This window comes from Gymnogyps californianus, chromosome 11 (genome assembly GCF_018139145.2).
Source record: "Gymnogyps californianus isolate 813 chromosome 11, ASM1813914v2, whole genome shotgun sequence".
NCBI classification, from domain to species: Eukaryota; Metazoa; Chordata; class Aves; order Accipitriformes; family Cathartidae; genus Gymnogyps; species Gymnogyps californianus.
In genome coordinates, this window is record NC_059481.1 from 18,270,246 (window position 1) to 18,296,947 (window position 26,702).

Here is a 26,702-nt window from a genome sequence, read left to right on the forward strand (position 1 = left end):
CAGTGTCCTGTATCTGAAACTAGCTGGTTCAGGGTGTTCCAAAAAGGAGCAAGAAATCCATTTGTGACCAGTTCTGAAAGGACCTTACAAAGAGGGAAATTTCTTTCACAGCCTTACATTCCTGCTTACCTTGGCCCCTAGAAATACTATTTTATATTGCTTTGAAACATGTTTCTTTGCTATCTTTTGTAGCAGCTAATTTTCGCTGCACACAGCTGTAATAAGGGGTAGATGATGGGAAACCCAAATAGCAGGAAGTTACCTGCTGTTAATCTGAATACCACAGAGTTTAGCCACAGTTTGTATATATCTGAAAGGTAAGATATCCACCTCATTATTTTCTGTTACCCCTCTGCCAAATAATTTTTTCCTTTAATTCATCCCATAGTATTTTGTGATGGGGAACTCTATTGGATAATTATGCTATGCAATATTATTTCTTCTTGAATATTTAATTTCATAAGTTCTACTAAGCTAAATTTTAGTTGCTTCTACCTTGAGCAAGTCACAACTTTGTTTACCACAGGAAAAAACTGCTGTTCAGTATGGCTATTCTGCTTGAGCCAGTTGAAGTAGAGTTTCAATTCACTGTCGTTTTAAAGAACCTTTAGAAGAACATAGAGACTCAGCTCTCATCCCATTACCAGCTTTATTTAATCTAAAATGCCTTTGAGAGAGAGACACTCCCTTATCTCTGAGTTGTGCAAACACAACGCTGCACATTGATACAAGATCTGTTGTGAACCATGTAGGAAAACTGCTGGTGAGTGGAATCCTAAATATGTGAATCCAGCAGGTAAAACAGGACTGAAAATAACGGTCGAGGTCTGTGTCTGTGTCCCAGATACTGAAGGAGAAGACAACTGCTTCTGCAGTGCACAGAAATGAGAAAAGCAGAGAACTAGTTTGATGGATACCATAACTGCATTAATACCACTAATATCTTTAACATGGCAAAAAAAGAAATTAAAGACAGGGTGTGCTGTCTAACGTATTATGGTGCCATGTAATCTCCCAAATGCTGAAATACTGATGCAGATTTTGTTGTTGTTGTTCTTGTTGTTTTAATCATAATTGCTCCAGTGTCAAATGAGATTGTAATGAGAAGTAGAGTTGTGACAGAAAGTTCACCGTTTTTGGAACTTCTGTGAGATAGTGTCAAATAACAAGTTTTTCTCCCCATGTTTTTCCCACTTTTGCAGCTGCCTCTTCATTTCCTGGTTTGGAGACTGACTCAGAAAAGAAGACATTAAGCATTAAAATTAGCTGAAAAATAAAGGGTGGAGATGTGAAAAATGTCAAGGACTTTGCATTCTATTTTTCATGAGCTTTCAAACTTTTTCAACATTTCTTAATAGTCTTGTTTAATACTTGTTGTTCCAGCTACTTTTAGAAGACATTTTGGAAGACATGAGGCCTAGATACTGCAGACAAGAAGCCTAATGACTTGGGGCACAAACCAACGGAAAATTAATTCCAGATGTTCCAGATGCCTCTGATAAGGCAGAACCTGGTGTTTCGTCAGGTTTTTTGTAACAACCATTGACAATAATGTAGAGGCCGAGATTATGTAAGTTGTGGACTGAAGTTGTATGAGCATAGCTATAGGGTTGAAATATTTTAGACCCATTTTTCAGTACATTTGTGTGCCGGTGTTTGCACGGTATGTGTTTGATGTGGGCTATAAGGCCACTTTCTCTTCAAGACTGCACTGAGATTATTTCAGTTGATGACCGTTCATAGCTATTATACTTGTAAATCACAACCTATACTCATCCTTGCAGATCAAAAAGGGAGTAATTTCTAGTTCACAAGAGATTACTTGTACTACCTGTCTTCTAGTTCTACTTTATGATCTGCAAAGTGCATTTAAAGTTAGAATTGGCCTTTTCTGCTGAGGAATTATATTTTTGCTTGACTTTACCGTGAGCCAAACAGGAGCTCCTGAGTTCTTGCACAGAGCAATGAAAAGTCTAACTCTTGCTCACTTTTGAATATTTAAATGAAACACCTGAGTTCGGAGACCTGGCTGTAGGACAGAGGACACTGCCAGGGAGGAAACCAGCTCTGAAGATCATTGTGGGAATTTCATTCATTTTCTGGATGTGTTCATCTTTCTCCGTTAACCCAGAGGACCCAGGGCTAGCAGATTCCCATCCACTTCAGCCCACTGCCTTGGGTTACATTAAATGAATCCAGACCTCAGATAAGCAGTCTCAAGAAGGGAAAAAAAATTTAAAAATCAAAAACTTACACTAATATGTCAGTAAAGCAGCAAAGAAATAAATGGGAAAAAAAAAGGGATATTTATCTCAGTATCTCTAGGATGAGAAGTGCAGCTCACCGAGTGTTTCCATCCTCCAACTGCTCCCTCTGCTGCCTGCAAGACAGTTAGAGGGGAGCTGGGAACGCTGCGCGGTCTCTGTATGGCTGCCCAGGTGGGCTCTGCATCCCTCTTCCTCGCTCCGCTCTCAGCATTAGAGATTCCGACAGTTACTAGATAAAGTTAAAGACTCATGTAGTGATCTTCACACTAATTGGACTGTAATGTATAGCCTCGGTCAAGCAAATCTCTCCCAGCACTCCTCTCCACAGACGGCAATCAAGCCATTTACAGAAGATGCATCGGCTGCTGGGACCCTGGAGTAACCTTAAACTGCACTGGCCTTTTAGCAGAAAACACAATTAATTTTGATACTGAAGGGCAATTAGGACTGGGGTTAAAATAAAAAATCTTCTGAACAGAGAATGTCAAAGACTGGGAAGGAAACTATTTCCCTTGTACACAGCGTGTTGAAGGTCTGTAAGCACAGCAACTGTCAGCTCACGTTAATTCAGATCACTTTGTAAACCCCCCGTTTCAACAGAAGAAACGTAAATTCAGATTAATAAGTACCATGCTCAAACCCCACTAAGACTGATTGCCATTTTCTTTAAGTCTTTGCTGCCAGAATGAGCACAGCTTCTTCTCGTTCTTGCTGGGGAAACCTCCTTTACGTCCCAGAATTTAGTGAAACGACCAAACGCGTTTATTTTGTTCTGTTTCATTTCCAAAAGAAAATGGTCTCCCAGCTGACACTCTGTAGATCAGGACTCAGAGCAAATCATGTCAGCAACTGTATAAACTTCTCTTTAGAAGCACAGAAGATGTTTGCAGTAATACATCTCTACATGCACCCACATGCCCTGACATATATGCAAGGCAGCCAAAATTTTGGCCTCACCTATGCAAACCGCTTAGGTGCATGTCACTCTCCATAACTCAAGCAAATGCATCAGGTTTGTTGGTTGTGGGTTTTTTTAAATTTTTTTCCCCGCAAAACAATCAACTGAGCACTCAGCTGAAGTCCTTGAGTATTATTGGCACAACTCAAGCACCAGAAAAGCTGTGCTAGCACAGAAAGGGTGGCAATATTCACAGTGAAAATTTTAATCGCCCATTTTCTTTAAGGACTAGAGATAAAAGAGGAATGCTCAGGAATCATATGTGAAATCCTGATCCAGCAACATTTAATGGGCAAAGATTTCACTGGGATCAGCCAATAATTGTCAGTGAAGACATTTTGGGCGACAAATATTGAGTGAAACTGGTCATTTTCTCAAACTGTACATGAATATTTGTCAGTGACATCCCAAGAAAATGTGGACAGCTTCAATTCCAATAATCTGAAAAAAAAAGAAAAAGCCAAACTTCTCACCAATGTGTGAGAAAGCAATGAGAGAAATTTTAAGAGGGGTTTTACCCCCAGATGGTACCGAGGAGGAAAGGTCAGCACAACTCTTGCAAGTAACTATTCAGAGTCCATTCCACCATGGCCTGTGACTCCCAGATTCTGATCTTTGCTGGTGTTTGGCCCTTTTTTTGAATGCAAACCTGACCCTGCCAGTCCGGGAAAATGGGATTTAGCTGGCTCTCTGGGAGAGAAGTGTATAAAGGAAAGTCCAGGATAGCAGGGAGGAAGCCATAAAGATGCTGCAGTCTTTCCCACAGATGAATTCACAGAAAACTGGGGCCAGGCGAGGGGCTGTCCTCCTCCCTACACTGCCAGTGACATCGCTACAGGCCCTGTCAGCAGATGAGACAACTTCAGTTAAAATGAGAGGGAAGAGATATTAGCTAGGGGCTTGCCTTCAAAAATCTCTTCCTGCTTTGGTCCAGGACTGCTCACACCCATGAGCTTTCTGGGCTTGGTAGAGGACCTTCTTTTCTCCCTGACCTCCAGAGAACTAACAGATGTCTGAGGCAAGGGGGTTCACCGTGATAGTCTTGGTGGGGTTTATTACATTTTGGTTCGATTCATGTTGCTGTCAGTGGGTAACAGCCAGAGCCTGTTTATATGTGAATTAGCTTTTTAAGAGTTTGTCAGAGAGCCCGAAGCTCATGTCAAGTGTTTTTATGCAGCTTGAACAAATCTCAGTCTTTAATACCAAGGGAATATTTCCAGGTATGCAGGCACATAGCGGCTGGAAAGAGATGGGGGAGGGTGAGAAGGAGTCTTTATGTAGCTAGAAAAAATCAAGATGCTATTTCCCTTGATGCTATTGAAAAGATTCATTTTTCTTTGTCTTTCCATGTTCTCTTTTCCATTTACAGGGCTCTCCAATCTGCAGTGAACTGTTTTTGCATCTGAGTCTCAGGCAGCCATCCCACAAGCTGTACTGGGAAATCACTAACTGATGTTAGATTTACACAGTGGGTAGTTTTTATACATGTTTTTCTTAAAAGCAGCATCCTAGGGGAATCTCTCAGTGGCAAAAATGGCATAAGAAGCACTAGCAGCCAATAGAGCATCTGAGGAGTTCACAGGGTTAAATCTGTTGTTTTCAGGGATTGATTCAATCTCTGTTTTTGTCAACCTGTTTAAGTTCCAGGGCCCCATTCCCACCAGCTATGAGGAAGGGTAAGGAGCCCAGAGTAAACTCATTTGGGCCTTTTAAGTACAACATGATTCATATTTGTGTGCAGCCTCTGTCATGGGTTGTGCACAGCCCACTGCCAGAATCCATGTCACCCTCTCAATCTTGCGCCGGAGGGGGCAGGTGGACAAGATAACTTAATAGCTCTTATTCATTTGGAATTTCTCTGGTTATGGGGTAGGTCACCTTGTTCAGTGAGAGAGGGAAAGCATTTAAATCTTCAGCCCAAACTCAAGCTCCAATGTAAGCAAGTTTCACAGGAGCTGAACTTCTATTTCTTCTCTTGTTATCTTGCAATTTCTTGAGGCATCCCTTTACATAAGAGTGATGCAAGGGCTCCAACGGTAATGAAAAAAATAATAATCCACCATGTTCATACAACTGACATGAAAGTGAAAACTCTCACCAAGTGACCTGAGTGAGGGACAGGAGCAGGTTCAGTCTCTGCAAAGCATGCGGCTGTATGTTGGAACCAGACTTAACATAGGTTCCCATATCCGCACAGATGAGGGGTAGGATCGCAGAGCGCATCCCACCCAATCCTGCAGAGTACTGGTGTGCCAGCCTGCATCAAATCATGCAATCAAACTGCTTGATCGCTGGGTCAGTCCAGGTTGCAGTGAAGTCTGAAAACTGGCAAGGATAAGATCTTCCTGGATATATTATCATTTCCTTTTCTAGAGAAATATGGAACTAGAAACATGAGACTGGATGAGAGAGCAAATAAATGTCTACATTTGAAAATAGCTAGCATCAAGCCCTATAACGGTATCAACAAATTCTCTAACCAGCTGAATCTGAGGCCCGCCATACTTCTGCCCTGCAGTTTTATACCCTCAAGCACGTGAACATCCAAAATATTATTTAAATGTTGTGGGAGTTGGTTGTTTTTTTTTTTCCCACAAACCTTCCTATGTTGATACCTAGTTGTTCTAGTTGCTTGTACAGACATCACCACGTAGTTACATGCCAAAATGGACAAAACAATGCAAAACACTCCCAGATTTTGGAAGCTCAAACTGAATCAATTTAGCTTGAAAAAAACGATAATCATGAAAAAATTGCCATGTGGGCATTTTTCACACACACAAAAATCACCATGTATTTCTTTGCTGCAAAAATTCAGAATTGTCATTTTTGCACAAACTTCATTAATAAACAATACTTCTGTCATACTTTTCATCCAAAGAAGGGAAATCACCTAAAAACTCTATTTAATTAACCTTTACAGCCCCCTTGTGAGCTTGGCATTATTATCTCCATTTCACAAATGGGCACATTGAAACACAATGAGCTTAAGTGACTTCTTTACAAGTAAAACTACATAGCAGGTCAATGGTAGAGCTTGGAATAGATCCCAAATCTCTTGGGCCCTGGCCCCATGTTTTAAGTGCTAAAAACCTTCCCTTCTTAAAATGAGTGAAGATTCAGATCATTATTTTTTATTTTATTGAACCTAAGCTGCTCACATCTGGGATAAAACTCTGAAAAGCATCTAAAAAATGCTGTGCAATTTGAGCATCTAAAAGAGCGTCTAAGAAGGAGAAACAAGCTCTTTCATTTTGTTTAAGGGCTGTACACAAATGTCTCTGGTGGAAAATAAGGAGTCTTTAAGAATGATGTGTGACTTCTAGTGATGGAGCCTGGGTTAGCGAGGGTATTTATTTTTCCCTTCATTAAGAAACAACTTATCATTCCAGTAAAGGAGCTGTTAATGAGTTTGTTCACACTCGCTGAGAAATGACTGCAGGATACTCCTCAGAGAACTTACTCTGAATGCATACATAAACCAGCCAGAGCTCTAGGTACAACCAACAACCTGCGGAGAAGTGCTTTTGGGTTTTTGCCTTTCCGTCTGTTTGCTTCTTTGTTTGTTTTTCCTCCCCCTCCTGTTCAGTTCAACAGATCTGGGAGGAAACTGGCAGACTGGTAGCACACAGGTTGGGATGTACATTCCCGAACTGCCACCGGACTTGCGCAAAGGGCACAGCGTCAACATGAAGCTGCCGGTCAGGCAGCTGATGGGGAGCCAGGGAAGAGGACTTGCTCTGTCTCCAACCCACCCACGAAGCCAAGATCTGCTGCCCAAATCATCAGGAGATGGAGATGCACACATCGCTCATTGCACCCTGTGTTGTGGCCCTTGATCCATGGCATGGGATGGCTGCCCTCAACAGTCCCAGGCTGAAGCGCACCCATCTCCACCCATGAGAAGGCCACTTAGATCATGTCGTAACAGCACGTGTGGGGATACATCCACTCTCTGACAGAGGAGGAGGGTGGCAGAGATGTTTTCTTCTGCATGTGCTTTCAGTGCGGCCTCAGGCTGCTGGCTTGGAGCCAGTGCAGTCCTGTACTGGGCAAAGTTTGGGATTCCCCAGTGCTGGAAAACATTCTCCTGGCACCATTTCAGACACTTACCCTTTGACGTTACAGTTTTTGAATGTGGGTTAGCACATAATTAGACTGCGCAACGCTAAAAGAGAATTACGGAGCAAACAAGGCAGCTTGCCCACCCTTTGGGCAGTTCAGAGATGATCCTCAGATTGCTCCTCATGTCTTCAGACTGTTTCCAACAAAACTGGATATCTGTGTCTGGGCTATATATATGAGTGTATATATATAATCGCGCCTCACCATCCACCTATTGTCCTCCTGTTCTTTTTGTCAGCTGTTTTGAGAAGTATTTCCGATTCAACAGCATGAATAACTGTTGGGGTTTCTTGTTTGTTTGAAAAAATATGGATAACAAATGGCAGCATTTGCTCTTCAGACTCCACTCCTACCCCAAGAAGACCCACCCTGACCTCCAAAACGAAATCAGTAACTTCACTCCTCTTCATTTCCTCATCCTGTGTCTAAAGCCAGGGGAAGTGGGTTCGACCTTTTGCACATAATCTGACACACGGCACGCAGGGCCGGAAGGCAGAAAATCATTTCAACAAAAGGCTGGAGCTCTGGGTTAGGTAAATTCAGGAAGGAGAGAGATAGGAAATGGCAGCAATGTCGCCAATAGAATAAGAGGATCCAGGCACAAGCCGGGGTGTGAAATATGAGGTTGTGTCTAAGAAGGACTGAGTAAAAAACTTCAGCTCACTTTGAAACATCTGACACCAAAAGACGTTTACCGAAACAGCTTTGGAAGGGAGGTGGGAAGTCATTTTTTCTTCAGGGAAGCTAGCCTCAAAGAAAAGCATCTTGTTTAATATCCAGGAGTAGGACAGCCGGCAGGATGGCCAGAGGACTCACCCTGTCACATGGCATGTTCCTAGGATGAGTTGCCCTACCTATACCTCACCCTCTCAGCCAGTTAAAGGCCCTATGGTCACCTTGCTTAGCACCAGATATATACCTAGCACACAGCCATATATACACGCAGTGAGGTTTCACTAGAGTGCCTCATGCTGTTACCTGTTACTGGAAGACCTCAAAGTTAACACACTTCTCCTTCAAACACCTTGTGACGCACCGAAATGCTGCTCTCCCCCATGTTACAGAGAGGCACAAGAAGCCCATGCTCATGAGGGAAGTCTCTGAAGAGTCAGAGCACTGCTGGCCAGGCTGCTGGCCAGGTCCTGCAGTCCCTGTGCCACGCAGCCTATGGGTACTAAGCAGAAGGAAGAAAGAAAAACTTTGGAGATGGGACATGAGAAAGGGCAGCCCTCAGAAATGTCTCCTAGTTGCCTGTGAACAAACCCCACGGTCTGACCGGCTGCTCACACCAGCGAGGTCTGCAGAAGGGGCCAGTGGCTTGCAGCAGAACCAGCTTCTCCTGACGCTTCTTTCAGTTTGAGCTGGAAATAGCACAACAATATCCTTTACTAACTACTTTGGCAGCTCCTTGACTGAATCAGGAAGTTCAGAGGTAGACTGAAAGGAAGAAAAAAAAAAAAAAACCAAAACAACAAAAAGCCTAGGATCCAGATATCTTCTTGTTTTTTTCCTGAGGCTTTAAAAATTGCTTGATATGAGCTTGATTTGTTTTGCCAGTAAAGAGTTAAAGTTCTCACTTTCACAGAAGTAGGTGGATGTCCTATTAAAGGCAATGACAGTTTTGTTATTAGCACCAATGAAAACAGGATCCAGCTCTTCATCACCCACCTACCTGCCAATAATCCCACAGATCCTGAGAGAATATAGGTTCCTTTTGACTGTTACATGTTTTGCTACATTGTCCTTGGACCCCATCTGCGTCCTCTACCTGAATTAAAATGAACCCTCCTTTCTTTATCCTCCCCCTGACTTCATTCCCACTGACCCTCTATTCAGCTGATCTCATTTAAGACTGAGTGTATTTTATTTCTTTTACGACTTTGTCTTCTGCAAGAGACTCCCAGTCCTTCCAACCTCATGCCACGTGTGACATTCTGTCCCCATCAAAAATCAGATCATTCCTTCAAAATAAGAACTGGCATCAGGTCAAAGTCCTGAAGATGAAAGGAAGGGTTAAGTTTACTTTCAATATTGGAGGAGGGTTTGGAAATAAATGTCGAGGTTAAAAAGTCCAGATGGTAATTCAACTGTATCCCTGCTATAAACATGATCTGATTTATGGGAACCACTAATGGTATCTCAGTTTAGATCTGGATGGCTTTGCTTTCTCTCATCTGTAGCTTGAAATTCATCAGATTTTTTTTCACTCCCACCATGAATCTTTCACTACAAAGAGATACTCCTATCAAGAATTTGGGAGTTCTTTAAAACCCAGCAATTGATAAACGTTAACAATCCTAATCCATGCAAATTACTGTCTGATGCTTTTATTTATAATACCAAGCGGATGTGCTTATTCAAAGCAGTCTAAAAGAGCTTTGACAAGTTCAGTCTTAGAGAACTGTATCTCCTATTGCTGTTTTCCCTCTCCTGTCCTTTGGGGATCAAACTGAATCAGTTTTCACTTTTTTTCTGACGTTGCGATTATTAGGTTTCTCAGTTTTGTCAGAAAAATCCATCAGAAATGTTTATCTCATGGGGCAAATAGCAATGGAACAGCATGTTTATCACTTCGAGGGCCATAATCTACAGGCAGCAATGGCCCCAATCCGGTTTGTTTTAAAACACAGAGGCTGAAAAAGAAAAATGCCCGTGTCTGAAATGTGTGATGGAGATGTGCAGAACTGCATTAGCCCTGACACCCATTTCTTTATGTCTCTGTATTTCGGCTGTCAGTCATTACATATATGTTGCCTGAAGTCCTTACAGTTTACTACTTCTAGCCTCAAGAAAACAAAGCAGTTGGCCTCAACCATTAATGCCTGAAGAAAGGTGGCTTTTCATGGTGGACTTTGCAGAACTCTGTGTCCCCAAAGCCGTTACGCTAAATTGCAGGCTCCTTTGGGAGGTAAAAGTCAGATTTAGGAAATGGTGAGAGGAGTGCTTTTGAAACAGTCATCGCAGATGATCTCTGTATGACTGTATTCGTGTTATGTCTGAGTACTCAGTCTACGTTTAAGACACCTAAGCTGTAGATAAATGTCCATTTTTAAGGCTATCCAAACAAGCAGAATAGTAAGTAGATCAATGTTTACAAGACACATTTTTTTCCTTTATGCATGCCATGGAGATATAACACAGAGTGCAGCACACAGTGAAAAATGAAGAGTGTCTTAGGAATACCCCAGCCTCATTTGTTGGGTCAAAGCATAATGAAAGAGTAACCAGGTATTCAGGATCTGAGTTTTACAAGGATTTATAGATGCGTTGATTGGCTTTGAATTGCTTGTGTCTCCAAAGACCTTCGACATGCTTCCACCAAACAATCAGCATTTCTTCTAAACATCTCAGGCTGAGAGAATATGGGAGTAAAAGAGAGCAAATAAACCACACGGGACAGATAGCAACTAATTCTCCTATTGTGTCACATACAGATACCAAAGTGATGTGGTCACTACACGGAATAGCAGAAAATAAAAGAATAGGATAGGATAGGAAAGGAAAGGAAAAGGAATAGGAATAGGAATAGGAATAGGAATAGGAATAGGAATAGGAATAGATCAGGGAGAGACATTTCAGCCAAGTTATTCTTATCGAAACCTCTCCTTAACAGATTGGAGAGAAACCGATACATAAACTGGAGTTTTCAGGCAATCCAAGCATGCTGCTTTTCAAGACCTGTAGTCAAATTTGTATGGTGGTTCTCTGTAGAAGTCTGCTCTTGTCTCCAGCTGTGGCACTGATTTGCTGTGTGGTATTGAGTAAATCATCCAGTTTCATTATAGAGTTGGTCTGCACACAACCTCCCGCCAAAATAATAAAAGGTGAGAAGTCAAAATCAATTTCATTAAGCTGGTACAAGTCAATATTTGGATGCTCTATACTGGGAATGAAAGTGGCTCAAAGCCAGCACCTGAAGTGTAGTTTTAAATGGACAAAATAAAAGTCATCAAAATAAGAAAATTGATTTTGGGAAGTTAAATCAATGTGCGCGCCTGGTACAATTTACACACCTGGCTAAAATGCTGTAAGATATATGCCTACAATCACTAAGTATTGCTATTATTACATGAACGTTGCAAAAACCACTGACTTTTGACTGAAGGTAAGTGCTGAGGTGTCTGGTCTGAGATTAACTAACACAAGGGCCTTGTCTGCACTCAGAAATGTTCTGGTTTCATTTATCTGGTGCACAGCTCCATGTAGCTCTGTGTAGCATTCTTGTTTTAGTGTAGCTGAAAACTATTCTTCATTGACTTATACTGAACTGGAATAAGCCTGCTTTAACATGCCTTAGGACATTCATTGTGCTTTTGTACTGGTAGATCTAAACTGCTATCAAATTAACACTTTCATTTAAATCAGTGCAACTCTGTGTGTGATCATCAATGGAACCAATTCAGTGTGTGTTTTCTTTAAATGAGCATTTCAAATCTCTGGCTGCAATCTGAAGCATCTACAGGAGCCATTAGGATCAGCTCTGTCCATATCACCTATATTTCCATGATACGTGCAGAGTATTTGCAGAAATAAATGGGAAGATGTTTTTCCCATATGTGCATGAACTCTGAACTCCAAGAGTTCAAGTGGGTTCAGTTGTTCTCCTCAAACTGTCATTCTAGTCCTAATTAGTACATGGTGCCGTGAGCAATTTAAATGGAATATATTAATAGAGGAGAATTCAGAGGAGGAAAAAAGATGCCCTCCCCCATACCCCTGCCTGCAAAAACTCTTAAATAAACAGGGGATTTCTTAAGGGTGCCTCACATCCTTCCCACCTCCCCCTTTCCCTTAACAATAAAGATTGAGGGTGGGAGACGGAGAAGGTCCGGATGCTGTCTGCCAGGGAGGGTTTCCCACAGGAGGAGATAGCTGTAGACTCCCACTGCTTCCAAGGAGTTGTGGGGGATGGGGGGATGCTGAAACTGAGCCACGATGGTTCAGGGAAGTGCTGTTTTATTTAAACCCTCAAATGGCTTGACATGCCCCTGGTACTTTCACTGCCTAATTATAAATGAAAGGAAAACGGCAAGAGACTCCCCTCCTGTTGACCATCTCCCACTTAACAAGGCAGCACATGTTGCAGTCTCTACCTTTTTAGCTCTGTCCTTGCTTTTATCCTTCTGCAATTTAATCCTAACTCAATTATATTATTACAGCGTGTCACTTTGAGTCACTTTCCCCCTTATTGGCATATGGCTCTTTTCAGTTTCACTGCTAATTCTTTTCCAGTGGACTTGTTTAAAACGTACTCATTTTCTGCTTAGACTCTGTGTTATTCACGCATCACATTTCTGCAATGCCTGGCTAACTTCCTCGGGAGGAGAACGGGAGCCGGGGATCTTCGCTCTCTGCATACATTTGCTGGAGTTTCCATACCGAATTGTCAAAACACAAACTAGATGGCAGGAAAGGTGAGCATCATGCCCCGTCTGTCAGAAATGTGGATAGGAGGCTGCCCTCCGCTGGGTGTTTTTTCCCTTTTCCTTTTTTTTTTTTTTTCCTTTTAGTTTTCAAGTGCATTCACTCAGACTCCTCGTGCCTTTTTTGACTTTGCTCCTTGTGTCAGCCAGAGCAGAGGCTCTTCCTAGCAAGATGGTCCTGCAGGTTCTGGTTTCCTGGGGAATATTCCAACTGCCCATCCGGTCAAGTTGTCTTCAAATTTGGATATGGGCTACTCGACTGATGACTAATTAAACAAATGGATCACAGAAGTCACTACTAGGGGTATTTGCGTGCAAAGGAAAAGAAAAAGATAATTCTGTGACACTTCACAGGGAGGAAAAGAGGACTGTTTTGAAAAAACATACATTTTCCCCCCCTCTCAGTAAGAGAAGGAGATGGTAGCAGCTGAGGCAACCATAATGCTGCCAAGTCCCAAACTTTGCTTTCCTAAAAGAAAAAAAATCCCTTTTAGGCTTTCCTAAAAGCTTGTTTACACTTGGAAACTTACTGTAATAGTGATTCTAGAGCATTTAGTTTCCTTTGGTATAAAAGATCCCCATTTCCCTTCTGCTTGTATGCACATTCTTATTCTGGATTGCCTTTTACCGACTGAGTTTGCAGGTGGAATAAGCTAACTAAGGGAAAACTTGTTGGTAAACATCCAAATAGATGAGCCCAGAGAGGAATTTCCTGTTTTGAGGGGGAGAAAAAGAAAAGAAAGAAAAAGAAAAGTCTGGCCCCCCTTTTGCAAAACCTCACTTACATACGAGCAGAGAAACACAAGCAAACTAGCCAGGACAAAAGTCTGCAAAATCTCTTTACTGCAGAGGCAAAGACAAAATTAAAAGTCAGTTTGTTCAGAGATAGATACTCTCAGATAAGAAGCGCAAAACCTGCTGTCTCAAGGTGATGTACAGCTTGCCCAACATCTTTCTTGAGTTCAGTAACTGCGTTGAGGGAAGAGGCTACATCCCTGATTTTCCCACTTCTCTACATGTAGCTCTGGAAATGAGTGACTTGAATTCAAAGGTCAAGATCTGTTTTCACAGCCAAAATACAGATCTCTATGCGACTTTTGCAGTTACATAACTTGTACCCTTCAATGTTAAGATAAGGACCAAGTAGTCTGTTTACAAATTCAGGTTGTTGTAAGTTGATAGTGGAGTGCCTAGTACACATGATATGAAAAGAGGTATAGAAAATTACAAATGGGCCTGTGGTACTAATATCCGTACAAGCAAAGCAAGTGTATCAATGGGGTTGATTTTATTTCTCTTTCCTGAGTCAAATCAAATGTAATCGTTATGGAAACTCTGTGAATGACTACTTTTCATTTCAAGATTGCACTATAAAGATCACGTGAAAAGATGCTCAGGACTTCTGATAACAGGTTCTTCAGCCTCAGACAGTCAAATACAAAGCATATGAGGACACGATTGTTCTCTTTATCCTTTAAGTAAGTTTTCCTTTCCTTCTGTTAATACAGTTTTAACTTGGTAGCTGCATTGCTTAGCACTGTAATGACTCTGCAGTTATAGCTAGCAGTTAAGATAACATGGTGTTATTATGTCAAGAAATCATGTCCACTTCATAGCTGTCCTGAGTGTCCTCTGTTTTCAGACTTCATCTGGGATAAGAGACAGCTAATTCTCCATCCTCTTTCAGGCCATTGGGTCAGGTTGGCCCTAACCATCATATCAATTTCCCTAAATCCCTCAGTCAACTTGTCTGTCAGAGATAAAATTTAGAGTCTATTTATTCTACCTCCTCCAGCTGAGCTTCATGTAGAATAACTTTCCCTCCACAGTAGATTTTAGTCCATGCACCATAAAACTTCCTTAGAAGTTCTACTTACTGATTAATTACTAGAAACACCAGGGGAAAGAAAAAATCTTGCTAGATTTGGGAAGCAAGGTAGAAGTGTAAATATAGGACAACTCTTTTGGTTTTTTGTTGTGGTTTTTTTAATAGAAGTGAAAATAATTAATCGATTTCTTACACCAGACTACTTGTTGTATTATTCAACACATTTTGTGAAAAGCCCTCTTTGAATCAGACAGTGCTTAATGATTGCTGGGCAAATAAATAGGAAAAACAACAGCCCTGGAAAGCAATTTATGGAAAGAAAGCATGAAGAGGAGGTGAAACCTAAAAAAAGTTACATCTGAAATGAGTTTTGAAGAAACATATGCTCTCATGCAGCAGATTTTTCAACCTCATAGGAAATATGGTGCTGAAATGAGAATAGGTTGATGAAAGGATGGATTTGTTTTCCATGCAATTTCCTGTACATTTGCATGTGAGTATTTCCCCCCTTTCCCCTGCAAGAGTCTTTGACTTAATGCTTGTAGAGGTATGGGAGCCAGGACACCTACATTAGCTTCCCCAGTTTGGAAGGGATTCACATTTATACTGATGACTCTGTTTATCTTCCTGTGCCTCTGATGTTTCTGATAGGTACAATAATGACCAACCTTGCCTTAACAAGCCTGCAGTATGGCTCATCAGATGAGGATATTGTGATAAAATCCTTGAATTAATGCAAAGGGTGGTTATTATTTTGCAAGATGGATAGCCCACAAAATGCCACTTTGCTATTTCTAGTGACTGGCATTTGTTTAGCAACACAGAGCACAATTTAGAGGAGGCTTTCCAATTCCTACTGGATGGGATCAATTTGACAGAAGCATCAGTATCAGGAGATCCTCTGCTAGGAAAAGAACTATCGCTCACCACTGTCTTTGCCATTTACAGGAAGGATTGGTGCCAGCAATTTGACTTTCATCAGCAATAAAACAGAGAAGAAAAAAAAAAAAAAAGAGTCGCAAATGATTCTATAATGTCCTTGAAATTAAATTAAAAATAGCCATCACTGCCAAAACTCAGAAAAGGACTCACAGCTTTTTTACAGTGCCTACTACAATGTGGATTTATGATTGCCGGAATACTGCTTACTGTATAACAAGTGTAGTATTAAGTGCCATATTGGACTACCATATGGCTACTAACCTCAGAGGTTGGTAGCAACTATCAGTGTAGAAATTAGTGTGCAGAATGAGCCTGAGGATAAAACCAGTTATCACTCAAGCATGCTATATAATTGGCTGTAGCAAGAAACTAAAAAATGTCTCAGAAACCAGATGGATTTGAAATGTTCCATTATTCATAAACACTTTTTTTTTTTTTCTGCAGCAATACTTGTTCCTTTCCCAAATATTCTGTTGTTAAAAAGAATAATTACCATGCAGAAGCAAAAAGTGAGGAGGATAAAAGTCCTTGCTGCTGGGGGGGCGGGGGGGTGGCCTTTGTCTGCATTTTGGCCTGGGCAGCCCCCCTGTGCCCCCAGCGCCCGGGTCGGGGGCAGCCGGTTTGTGCCAATTTCTGCAGGGACTTTTGCTGCTCTCTTCCCGCGGAGAGTGACAATGGTGAGGGAAGGAGGGCGGTGGTGTGGGTATGTGTGGTGATCTTATTAGCAGCCCTTCACAGCTGTGGAAACTCATCCTTTACACAGTGTTTCCCTCCTTTTTGATCACTCAAATGACAACCATTGTAATCTCCCTGACAGGAACTGCCTCCCTGGAGGACGCAGCATCCCCCCACGCGCACACGCTCTCTTCCTCTCCCTCTTTTTCATCCCACTCCTCCCACTCCATGCCTTTTCTCACTCCTTCTCCAGCTGGACCCACAGGTGAAGCAGGAAAAGAAAAGAAAGAAAGTAATAATAAAAAAGACGCCTTTTTTGTGGACAAGAAAGGGCAATGATCTTTGCATGTAATATCAAGTGGGAGCAGAAAGCAGAACTTGAATATGCAAGAGAGGGACACTGCAATATCCACCTAAGTTCAGCTCAGGGCTGGAGAGTCTCTAGGTGGGATGAAGAGCAATCCCTCCCTCTCTTGCCCCACAACCAGCCTCTTGCAAATGGCTTTTCCCCATCAGACAATCCAGCTCTTATTTGTATGAAGTACAGGACAAGTAGGGGACCTCCTGTTCCCATCACCCAGTTATTTTTCAGTGTTTTTTTTATTTAATTCTAGTAATCCAGCTATGCTTGGAAGGCCAATTCCAGCCGAAGAAGTAAGCCAACAGATAGTTTCATCTAACAAAGCAGGCTCAGTGTAGTAGAAAAAAATCTCTTGGTTTGGCCTTTCTCTGAGCTGTATGCTAAGATCAAAGACTGAAAATAGGGATACTTTTAGGATTTGATTTATGGCACACATAGGTTTGTGGTAAGGAGGAAAATAAAGATTGTTGAAGGATTTCATATTTATTTCCATTGGATCCTCAATAAAACCAAAAGGTTGAACGTTTTCCATGTTTGGGTTTTGGTTGGGTTTTTTGTTATTGTTGTATGGAAAAATACACTCTGGTTCAAGTGAAAACTATTAGGAAAATGAAAATATTTTATTACCTTTTCAGATTTGAAAATCATACAATCAAAGGTATGATATAAAATGTAAAAGAAAAGTTTCAGAATCAACTACACTTTCAAAGAAACCCCTAACTTCCAAATATTTCATTCTGAAAGAATGTTAAAAGAGAATATTACAACACTGTTAGACTTCTTACTCGAATCAGAACTTCAGGAAAACCATTTCCTCTTCCAAAAGCATTCGATTCCAATAAAACTGCAAATACTCATATATCTTTTTCCATCTATTCAGGAAAGGATGGAAACCCTCCCTATCCAGCAGTTTGTGTTTACTGGTCAATGGACCAATGGAGCACTGGTGTAACTGCTGCAGTAAAATGCAGTTACAAAGGGTTGACTCGCTTTATTTAGTTCACCCACTGTAGGTTGTGTTATCACATCAATACTGAAATACAATTTGGGCTGATAGTAGTCATGCCATGTTGAATGTTTCACATGAAAAAAATTGTACTGATAAATTTGTGGCTATGTAAAATAGAGTATCTGCAAGGGCTGACTAACCTGGGAAGGGAGGAAAGCTGCTCTAGGAGGGTGATGATTGTAGGCTTGACAGCTGAGATATCTGCTACTTGTGCACACATCCTACCTTCAGATATGTACCTTGACCAAGAACAGTGAATGGCTGAAGTTTTTTCATAAAACTCATCTCTGGAGGTGCAATACCTCCATCAGAGGCAAAATTATGCTCAGAATCCAAGTATGGATGCTCCCTTTGGCTCTATACTGGTTTTGTTTCCTAGTAAATAATTTATTTTCTTTACTTCCCTAAACAATAATTTAGTATAACTCGCCTGAAATGAACAGAGTTGTCTTATATATCCCACTCATCCACTGCCAATAGCTCATTGCCTTTTACTGCTGAAACTTGGTCATGATTTAGACTCACTGTTCATTATAAGATCCAGGATAAAATGTTGAGAGATTAACAGCAAGATACCGAGAAAAAAAAAAAATTAATGAGAGATTTGGAAGATGAATGAATAGCTGATAAACAGTAAATTTATCCCAGTCCAGAGGTGAAAGGGTGACTGGGCCATATGACTTTTGCTGTTACAAAGCTATGGGACGTCATGGGGCTGTGGAAGTTTACTGCGTGTGTATCCGTGTAGATGTCTTGTCTGTTCACTGTCATTAAATAAGTTTAGCCCAATAATGCATAAAAAACAACTAAGAAAACTTACAGTGTTAGGCACTGTACAACCAAAGCAATATCTATCCATCTATTAAATCTGTAGATAGTATTTTAGACTGAAGTTATGGTGTTGCACATACAGGACATTTATTTTATGCATTGCCAGCAATACCGCTGTAGCGTAAAACACTTATTTTATGGTGTAATGGGTTTGGTGGAAAGTTGCATGAATCTACTAATTCCAGGTCAGCAAGAGAGTTTAAAAGCTTCCATGATAAGCCTGTATCTGACCTGAAATATGCTTTTATCAAGACAAGCTATCTAGGAAATCTAAAAGCAAAAGAAACATGGTAAGGAAGCATCAAAAATTGTTGGGCAAAAGGGTGGGTTGGAATGAAACACCTCTAACAGACACAGTCCTCCTAGTTTCAGACATCTCACACAATGGTTTTTAAGCGTAAAGGTGCCTCTGGCCCTGGTATGGAAGGAACTATCTTACTTTCAAAGGTACCACTAAGAAAAGTAATTTCATATTAGGCTATTTCCTTTTGAATTTCTCTCACCATTCACCTCTTTAGATCATTTTGCTTCCCGAAACCACTATGGGAGACTATTAGCAGAAGTTTCCAAGAGAAGCAGCAGAGTTGAGGAATAGCATTGAGGGCTGCAGACTCTAGTCAATCCATTGATTATCAAACATTAACTACCTGATCCATGAAAAAAGCTGATGTGATAATTGACTATCAAAACAGAAGAGTAATTTCCCTGTTTACTTCTGAATGCTGGGAGATTTAATCTGGTCAAACCTGATGATGTTTAAAGAATGAGAATAAAGAAAGAGGAAAATATCAGTAGGCAGGGATCTTCATCTCTGGGTGTGATGTAGAGTGCCAATAACCGTAACAAATGTCTGAATCTGGCATCCCAAAATATGAACGTGTTCAAGAGAGAATGAGCCAAGCCAACCTCTGCGGTGCGTGAAGGTGAAGGCGATGCCTAGGAGGTGAGGGCGAACAGATGGGAGCGAGAGTGCTTAGAGTTTAAGCAATAACTCTATTGTTTAGATGTACTTCTTTCCTCTTTCCTGGCTCTCCTGGAGCCCTCGCTCACACAGTAGCACCGGCTGGCCTGTCACCTGAAATGTCATGGCTGCTGGCAAAGCCTGCCCACTCTACCATGGGTGTGCAATGTGGGGCAAATGCACACAGAAGTCTCTGCCGAAAAGTGAACAGCTCTCCAAGTCCACACAGTGTGTGCACAGAGCATGACCTGGCCACCCCTTCCACTCCTACAAGGAGCGAGGAGAGGAGCTGTGGTCTGTGAACTTCTTACTGAGGGATGCACGCTTCAGGTCCACTCTTCCGAAATACATAAGCAAAGAAATCAAAATTCCCTGTTCATGCTTTCATGGAGTGAGCAGGTTAGAAGGGTCAACCTGAGATTTTGGTACTGGATAAATGTGTTGATATTAATTTCTTTTCAGGATAAGGTTTGGTGGTGGGTTTTTTTTTCCTCTCAACAGACACTATAGAGCTGTGGGATAAAATATCTTATCGTTTTGAAAATAATGCATCAAAACAGGGATATTAAAATGTTTGGTGTAAGACCTCACAGATATAAGTGTCTCAAAAATAGTCTCGCATTCTTGATCTCAAGGAAGGGACAAGTTAAGTCCATTTGCCCTAAGGAGATCAAAGAATCATACGAGTCAAATAGAGATCCCAAGGGCACATCTCAAACAACTCCTGCCTCATGGCATGATGATTTTCAGGTGTATATGAGTCCTGATGGATATTTATGCAATCTGCATTTAAAAACCTGATGTCTGATCAGATCCCTTATACTCGTCCATATGCACAAACGTTATTCCCTTTTCCCCTCACCCTGGAGTTCACAATCTGTCATGATAGAAGGTTTCTTATACCTTTGGATGCATGGCCAGACTGTCCCTTTAATATAATATTCATCAGCTTATAGATCGCTGGGGAAAAAAAGAAAACAAAAGTGGATTTGTGGCATAAAGGGGAGAAAAAAAGAAGGGAAAAAGAAAGAAAGAAAAAAAAAAAGAATGGCATTCGGAAAAAAAGGACAACCCTGTCAAAACATGACAGCTGATCCACTGCCTGTTTTATGCTATTCATAGAAAATGCCAAATTCTGCAAATAGTAACCACATGTACATCGGCTTCGCAGACTCAATGTTCTGCTGCAAAATGAGACGTTCTGTATTTTAGTGTGTCATCAAAGGCAGTGAAAATATCACTCCAGCCTCCTAGGCTTAACCCTCTGGTCTCTCAACTGTTAAAAGTTTAATTCGATGGCAGTGGGAGAGAACAGCAACACATCCAGCTTTGTGAGCGGTGTTAACGGAGCTGCCTAATGTATGCCAGTTGCACATAAAGTCAATTAACAAATCTGTTACCGCGCCATTTTTATTCATAGCCATGAGACCATTAAAGCGACAAGACTGCATCTGACGTTTATGATCTTGTTCGCGTTGCCAGAGGAAGGGGGGTGGGGGTGGAAACAACTTTGTGGCTCTGTAGCATGAGAGAAATAGCACCATTCAGAGACATAAGGGCTCTTGAGCAAATGCCGGAGCTTCTGAAGTCTTTTTCTCATCTCAGTCCCGTCCCCCGTCCCCCCTGCCCTTTTTCCCGGTCCCTCCTCCCCTTACCTCCTTGCTTGTGCCTTTCAGGTTTCATTTCAATGCAGAAAGATTGGCTTTTTAGTTCAAAACTATAACGTAATTGTCCTTTTTTGTGGCTGGCTGATATTCCCTTTCACTAACATTTAAAAGAGTACTTATGCTGAATTGAATATGGGATGGGAACAGCTCCTGGTGCTTTTGTGTGCAATGGGGATGGCTTTGCAAGGCGAGGCTTGAGCTTCGGTTGGCTGTGTCCTTCTCCAGGAATGCTTCCAAGATCTTCTAAGTGACCACTAGCTCTGAATAGGGTCTCCTATTTAATCTTCTCCTCAACAAACAGCCTTTGCAACAGTTACAGTAAAACTCTTTCAGCCTGGAGGAGCCAAACCTTGGGAGTTACACCATTTCTGCCTTGATTTTCCAATATTTTCCACCCTCTGCTGGCCTGTGTGCTCTTCTTCCACTATTTCTGAATGCCAGGAGTGTGACCATGAGTAAGAGAAATTGCCAGTGGAGCACTCTGACACATGTTAGTGTCCCCACTTAGCTAAACTCTTCCCCAGAACGCCTCTAATATAATCTATATTCCCTGCTAACAAAAGTAACTTCTGCATATGTCTCCTGAGTTTCACCTTGATCCCTTCTCAATGGTAGTAAAGAAAAGAAGATTTAGAAACACTAGGGACAAATTATTTGGTGGAAAATACTTAATTCATGATGTGTCCTTCCTTTAAACGCAGCCGCATATTGGTAAGAATCAACTGATGGGACTAAGAAAGTTAATGGCAATATTAGTCGGTAAGCAGGTAGGTAAATGGTTAAGTAAGGAGGCCAACAGGTTTTATGGCTGGATGAACTGATTATGATACACAACTGATAAACTCTGAAATTATTTCTAGTGTGCAGACAGGAAGGTTGGAGGCCAGCTGTCTTGAGAATCTCAGATCACAATATTTGTCTGCTGCAGAGTGCCAAAATTCAGTGGCTGACATCCTGGCTCCATTAAAGTTGCTGGGTAAAATTCCAACAGATGTTTTACCATTGACTTTAGTTGGATCCGTTTCACCAAATAACTGCAGGGGCTGTGTGAGATGGCAGGATTCTCTCCAAGATTGTAGCGGTAGGAGACATCCTTGTGAATGTTTCACAGCGCTGGACCTCTGGAATAATTTGTCTCTTGGGGACGCTTGTTTGGGGAGAGGCAGGAAGGAGTGTTATCAGGGAGGAATATTGCATTTTGGTTTCTGCAAAATGACAAAGAATAAAGAAAGCGTGGGGAAAAATCAGTTTCATACTAAGCTAAGGCAAGGGAGCTGAGATGGCCAAGGTAGCAAACGCTCATACATTACATGAAATAATTCTCATGTGTGTCAGCAAAGCCTTCCAGTCAGATCAGAGGTGTGTTTGGTTTGAACCTCACTTTTTTTTTTTTTTTGTTCACAGAGTAATGCAATCTGAAATCATGGGTAAAATTCCTCTAAGTCCACAGGCAAAGCAGTAGCAGCAGCAAGAGAATTTATAGCAGCTTAATATTAACTTCTTTAGGCATCTATATTACAATAGATGGGAAGACACTGGTGCAAAAGACAGAGGGCCTGCGACTCATCTCACCCACAGAGCTTTCACTTGACCCTTTTGAATCATTGCATCGAATGTGCTCCCATTTAACAAGAGTTGAGCAAAGAAACAGATAAAATATTCACACATATGCTCATGCATGGTTTTTTATTCTCTGAAGAAACAAATAGTGAAAAAATTGCCAAAATATCAACACATTCTCACTGTTTCAATGCTTACTCTGGAGTGATATCTTACTCCAAAGGAGTTCCATTGAAGCCATTGGCCACTGATACGGCTAAAACTGCTCGTATGAAGTATTATCTTACTTTGTGAGGGTGGTAAAGTGGATCCTAAGTGTGAGATGTAATGTTTCTTTTGTTGGTGGAGGCCCTTCCACTCATGCTGTGTGTCAAGATCTTTTCCTAAAGGATAAACCCATCATCCCACAGTGCCAATGGGACAACCCAGCCTTCAGCTGTATACTCGTATCAGCTAGCTACTGGGCTGTTTTTCGCATCCAGAGAGGGATAAAGTTGACCTTACTCACAAGACTAGAAACTTAAACCAAGTTCTTATGTTGTGGGTACCTAAATCCCTCTGAAAAGTACTTCTGAGGACCTAGGCCTTAACATTAGTCAAGCTTTCCGTGAATGCCCTATGGAAGATAATAACAAAATGCCAGTGAAAGCTGAGAGAAGCAAGAAAGGAGCTGCAATTAATCTTGTTTTACCATTGCCACCATTAGAAGTGGAAATAGCCGCAGAGAACGCGCTAAGAGCATTCTCCCCATCTTGTAAGAGCCGCGCATCCCTCTGCACGACTCACTGCCGCAGTGTCACTTCATGGGGGGAATGGGTGCTCTGAAAATCAGCCTCCAGCGTCTGAGAGAGAATAAATCATAGCCCAGCAAGAGCGGGGAGCCTATGCCAACATTCCTGCACAGAGAAATGGGCAGCAGACGAGATCCTGCAGCTGGTGTACGCTGAGTACAGAACACCAAGGCCTTGAACTTTTTCCCCCTCCCGAGTCTCTTCCTGCACTCCCCCTCCCTTCTTGCCATCTTTCCCTTGAGCGCCCGGGAGAGGAAGCAAAATTTATACCGCTGTGCCCTTAAAATGCTGACTTTCCATGTTTACAGGGATTGTTTACACAGAAAATTAATCAGTTACGGTTTTAAATTTTAATTAAAGAATGCTTTCCACTGTTATTGCAAAACAGACAAAAGCCCATAAAATGTATATTTGACTGCTGTGCTGTGTTGTCTTTGGATCGGCAAGCAGACTTGAGATCAATCATGCGTGGTATTTTTTGAACTTTTTTTTTTTTCCTAAACACAACACTCTTCACACAAGTTACACTATTTTTTTAAAAAATGCCCTTCAAAATAAAAGCCAGACTGCACAACAATATGGAATTCTCCTTCATGCCTTTCTTTTTAAGACCAAAAATGAAATCCTTACTCTCAAGCTGACCGTGGGATATTTTAGCCATTAAAAAACCACAAACAGAATCGCAGCTTCCATAGTAAAGGCCTCAGACTTGCTTACTTCAAAGTCAATAACAAAACTCCCACAAACTTTGATTCAAGTGTTTATTACATGCTGTTTGTTCCCACAGCTGCAGTTCCTGGTTTGAAAATAAAGTGTGGCCGTTTCTTTCTCCAGATCGCATGGCCATTAGCAGAGATTCAAGATCACTTCAGGGTTAGCCATTCAACCCCTCTTTCCTAAAGTATTTATCCATGGTGTGTAGGTGTCTCCCGAAGGCCTGTGGAAGAGCATGACTCCAAGAAACTGAATCTAGCCCAAAAATTTTACAGTCATGACGAAAAGCTACGATTAGGTCTGCTATGCCTGTGCCCTCTTAGCAGTACAGTCAAGCACTTTCTTTTCTCTTGAAGAAAAGTAAATTCAGATGAATAGATCAGCAATGCAAGTGCAACTGGCTTAACTAAAACAGTCTCCTGCTTCTCTAGCAACATTTTATTGGTATAAGTCAAAGAAAAATTTTTTCCATCCCTTCTCTTTTATCCAAAGATCCATGAAAATTAGAGAAAACCCTAGCAAAATGAAGTTTGACTACATTAACAAAAATGCTTGACAGTCTGAATTTCAGGAGAGTCAAATAGCCAGATGGAAATCACCAAGCTTTGAAAGCCACCATGCTACCCACTAGTCATGCTGGGGACCTAACTGTGTCACACAAGAGACTCCCTGTAACACAGACCTTTCCTGCTCACTATGACACAATGAGAAGAGATTTTGCTACCTTCATGTGGAAGATGACGTACGTATTAGCATGGTATCTAATTTATTTCCAAAGATAAGAGCACTCACAGGTCAGGCAGCGACGTGAGCATCTGGACCACCAAATGTCAGGCAAAAGCTTCAGGTTGACTGTTGTACACTGACAGCAAGCATAGGAGAAAAAGGAGAGAAAAAGCTCTCAATAGACAGTTCCAGGGAAACAAGAAAAAGAAAGCATGTTAAAAATAATCAGTTAAGGTAAATGATCAGTGAGAAGCCTCTCTTTACACTGAAGTCTGTGGCAGAAATTACTCTGGGTTTCTAGAATCCATGCGGTTCTGAAGAGATGGAGGAAATAGGAGATTTTGCCCAGATGTTGTATCTATTGCAACAACAGAGGTGACAAATCATCAAGAAGTTTGACAGTGTTCTAGTAGTGACAAGCAGGCAAATATCTATGAATATTTTATCTGACCTATATCCAAATTATTTTAGCAGCTTTGGTCCATGAAACTACTCTGGAAACATTGCCAGGAAGATAACAAGTCATGGTATGAAGGTCACAGCGAGAACAGAACTTTGAAGGAAGGTGTTTGGACAAGAATAGAAACATCTGTTAGTAGAGATGTCCTAGAACGGTCACTGCAATGTATGGGGTATCAGCTTTCAGCTTGCAGTCTGTGAATGACAGATTCATAGAAGTTAACAGCAAAAAGACCATTGCAGTTCTCTCTTCTGCTAGCCTGCATACCAGAGGTCATAAAATTTCTTTGAATTCTTTTCCTGCTTCAAGTCCAACAGCTGAGGCTGACCTAGGGTTATCATGGAAGGGAATGGGAGAGAGATTATTTTAATCTGAAAACTTCATTTAGTAATAGGCAAGGAAAGCTATAATTGGAGTAAAAGTCATTATTCCACTTTAAAATTTAACTTCTTTGCAAAAGTATACATACATATGTACTTTTATACCACATACATGTATATATATACACATATATACGTATCGTGTTTCTGGTCTAAATTTGTCTAGCTTCACTCTCCAGCCAAAGTAGCAGTATTCAGTACTTGACAAAATACTTACACCCACTCACTTTTGACTGAGATCAAGTCAACGCTTTATCTTGTCTCCAACAGCTCCTTGGGAGTATCTGTCTCAAAAACGTTTTTCAATCCTTTGTTCATTCATGGGCTATTCTCTAAACCACCCCCCGCCTCATTTTTCAGCACCTTCAGGGTGCATCTATACTACCGTTTTTGTTCAGATCAGGAGAGTATTTTTGAAGGAAATCTCACAATCGTCCTCACTTGTGCTGCTTTAGTTCACACTGTCAGCTATGGCCCGAACTGGACTTCTTTTCTGGATAAAACTAAGTGAGAAACAGTGCTCCAACCCCAGTGAGCCCCAACTGCTAAGGGGACATGGGGTGCTCTGCATTAATTGTTTCACTATACAGATCCACTCTGATTGCTGTGAACTAGTTTTTAACGCAGACACAACCTCAGCTGTGGATGCCAAAATCTGGATGTGATATTTCAAGAGTGGCAGCACAAGTGCCAAAGAGAGAGCTATTATAAACACACTTCTACTCTATACTCCTTAATCTAGATGTACACGAGTCTTTACAATCATAACCAATGAAGGAGGCAATGCCACATGGGAAGAAAATATGTACATAAACAGATCCCTGCTACTGAAAATTATATGGAGTACTGAGTTTGTATGAACAGAGACCTTCTGTTAAGCAATTTCAAGTGGGAAGAAAGTTCCTAAAATGGGAAATTACTATATCATCTCCAATGATTTTTTTTTTCTTTTATTCTTTTCAAAATCTTCTGCTATTAGGCAGACCCTGGTTTGTTGAAAAGGTAAAATATTTGCTCTTCAGTT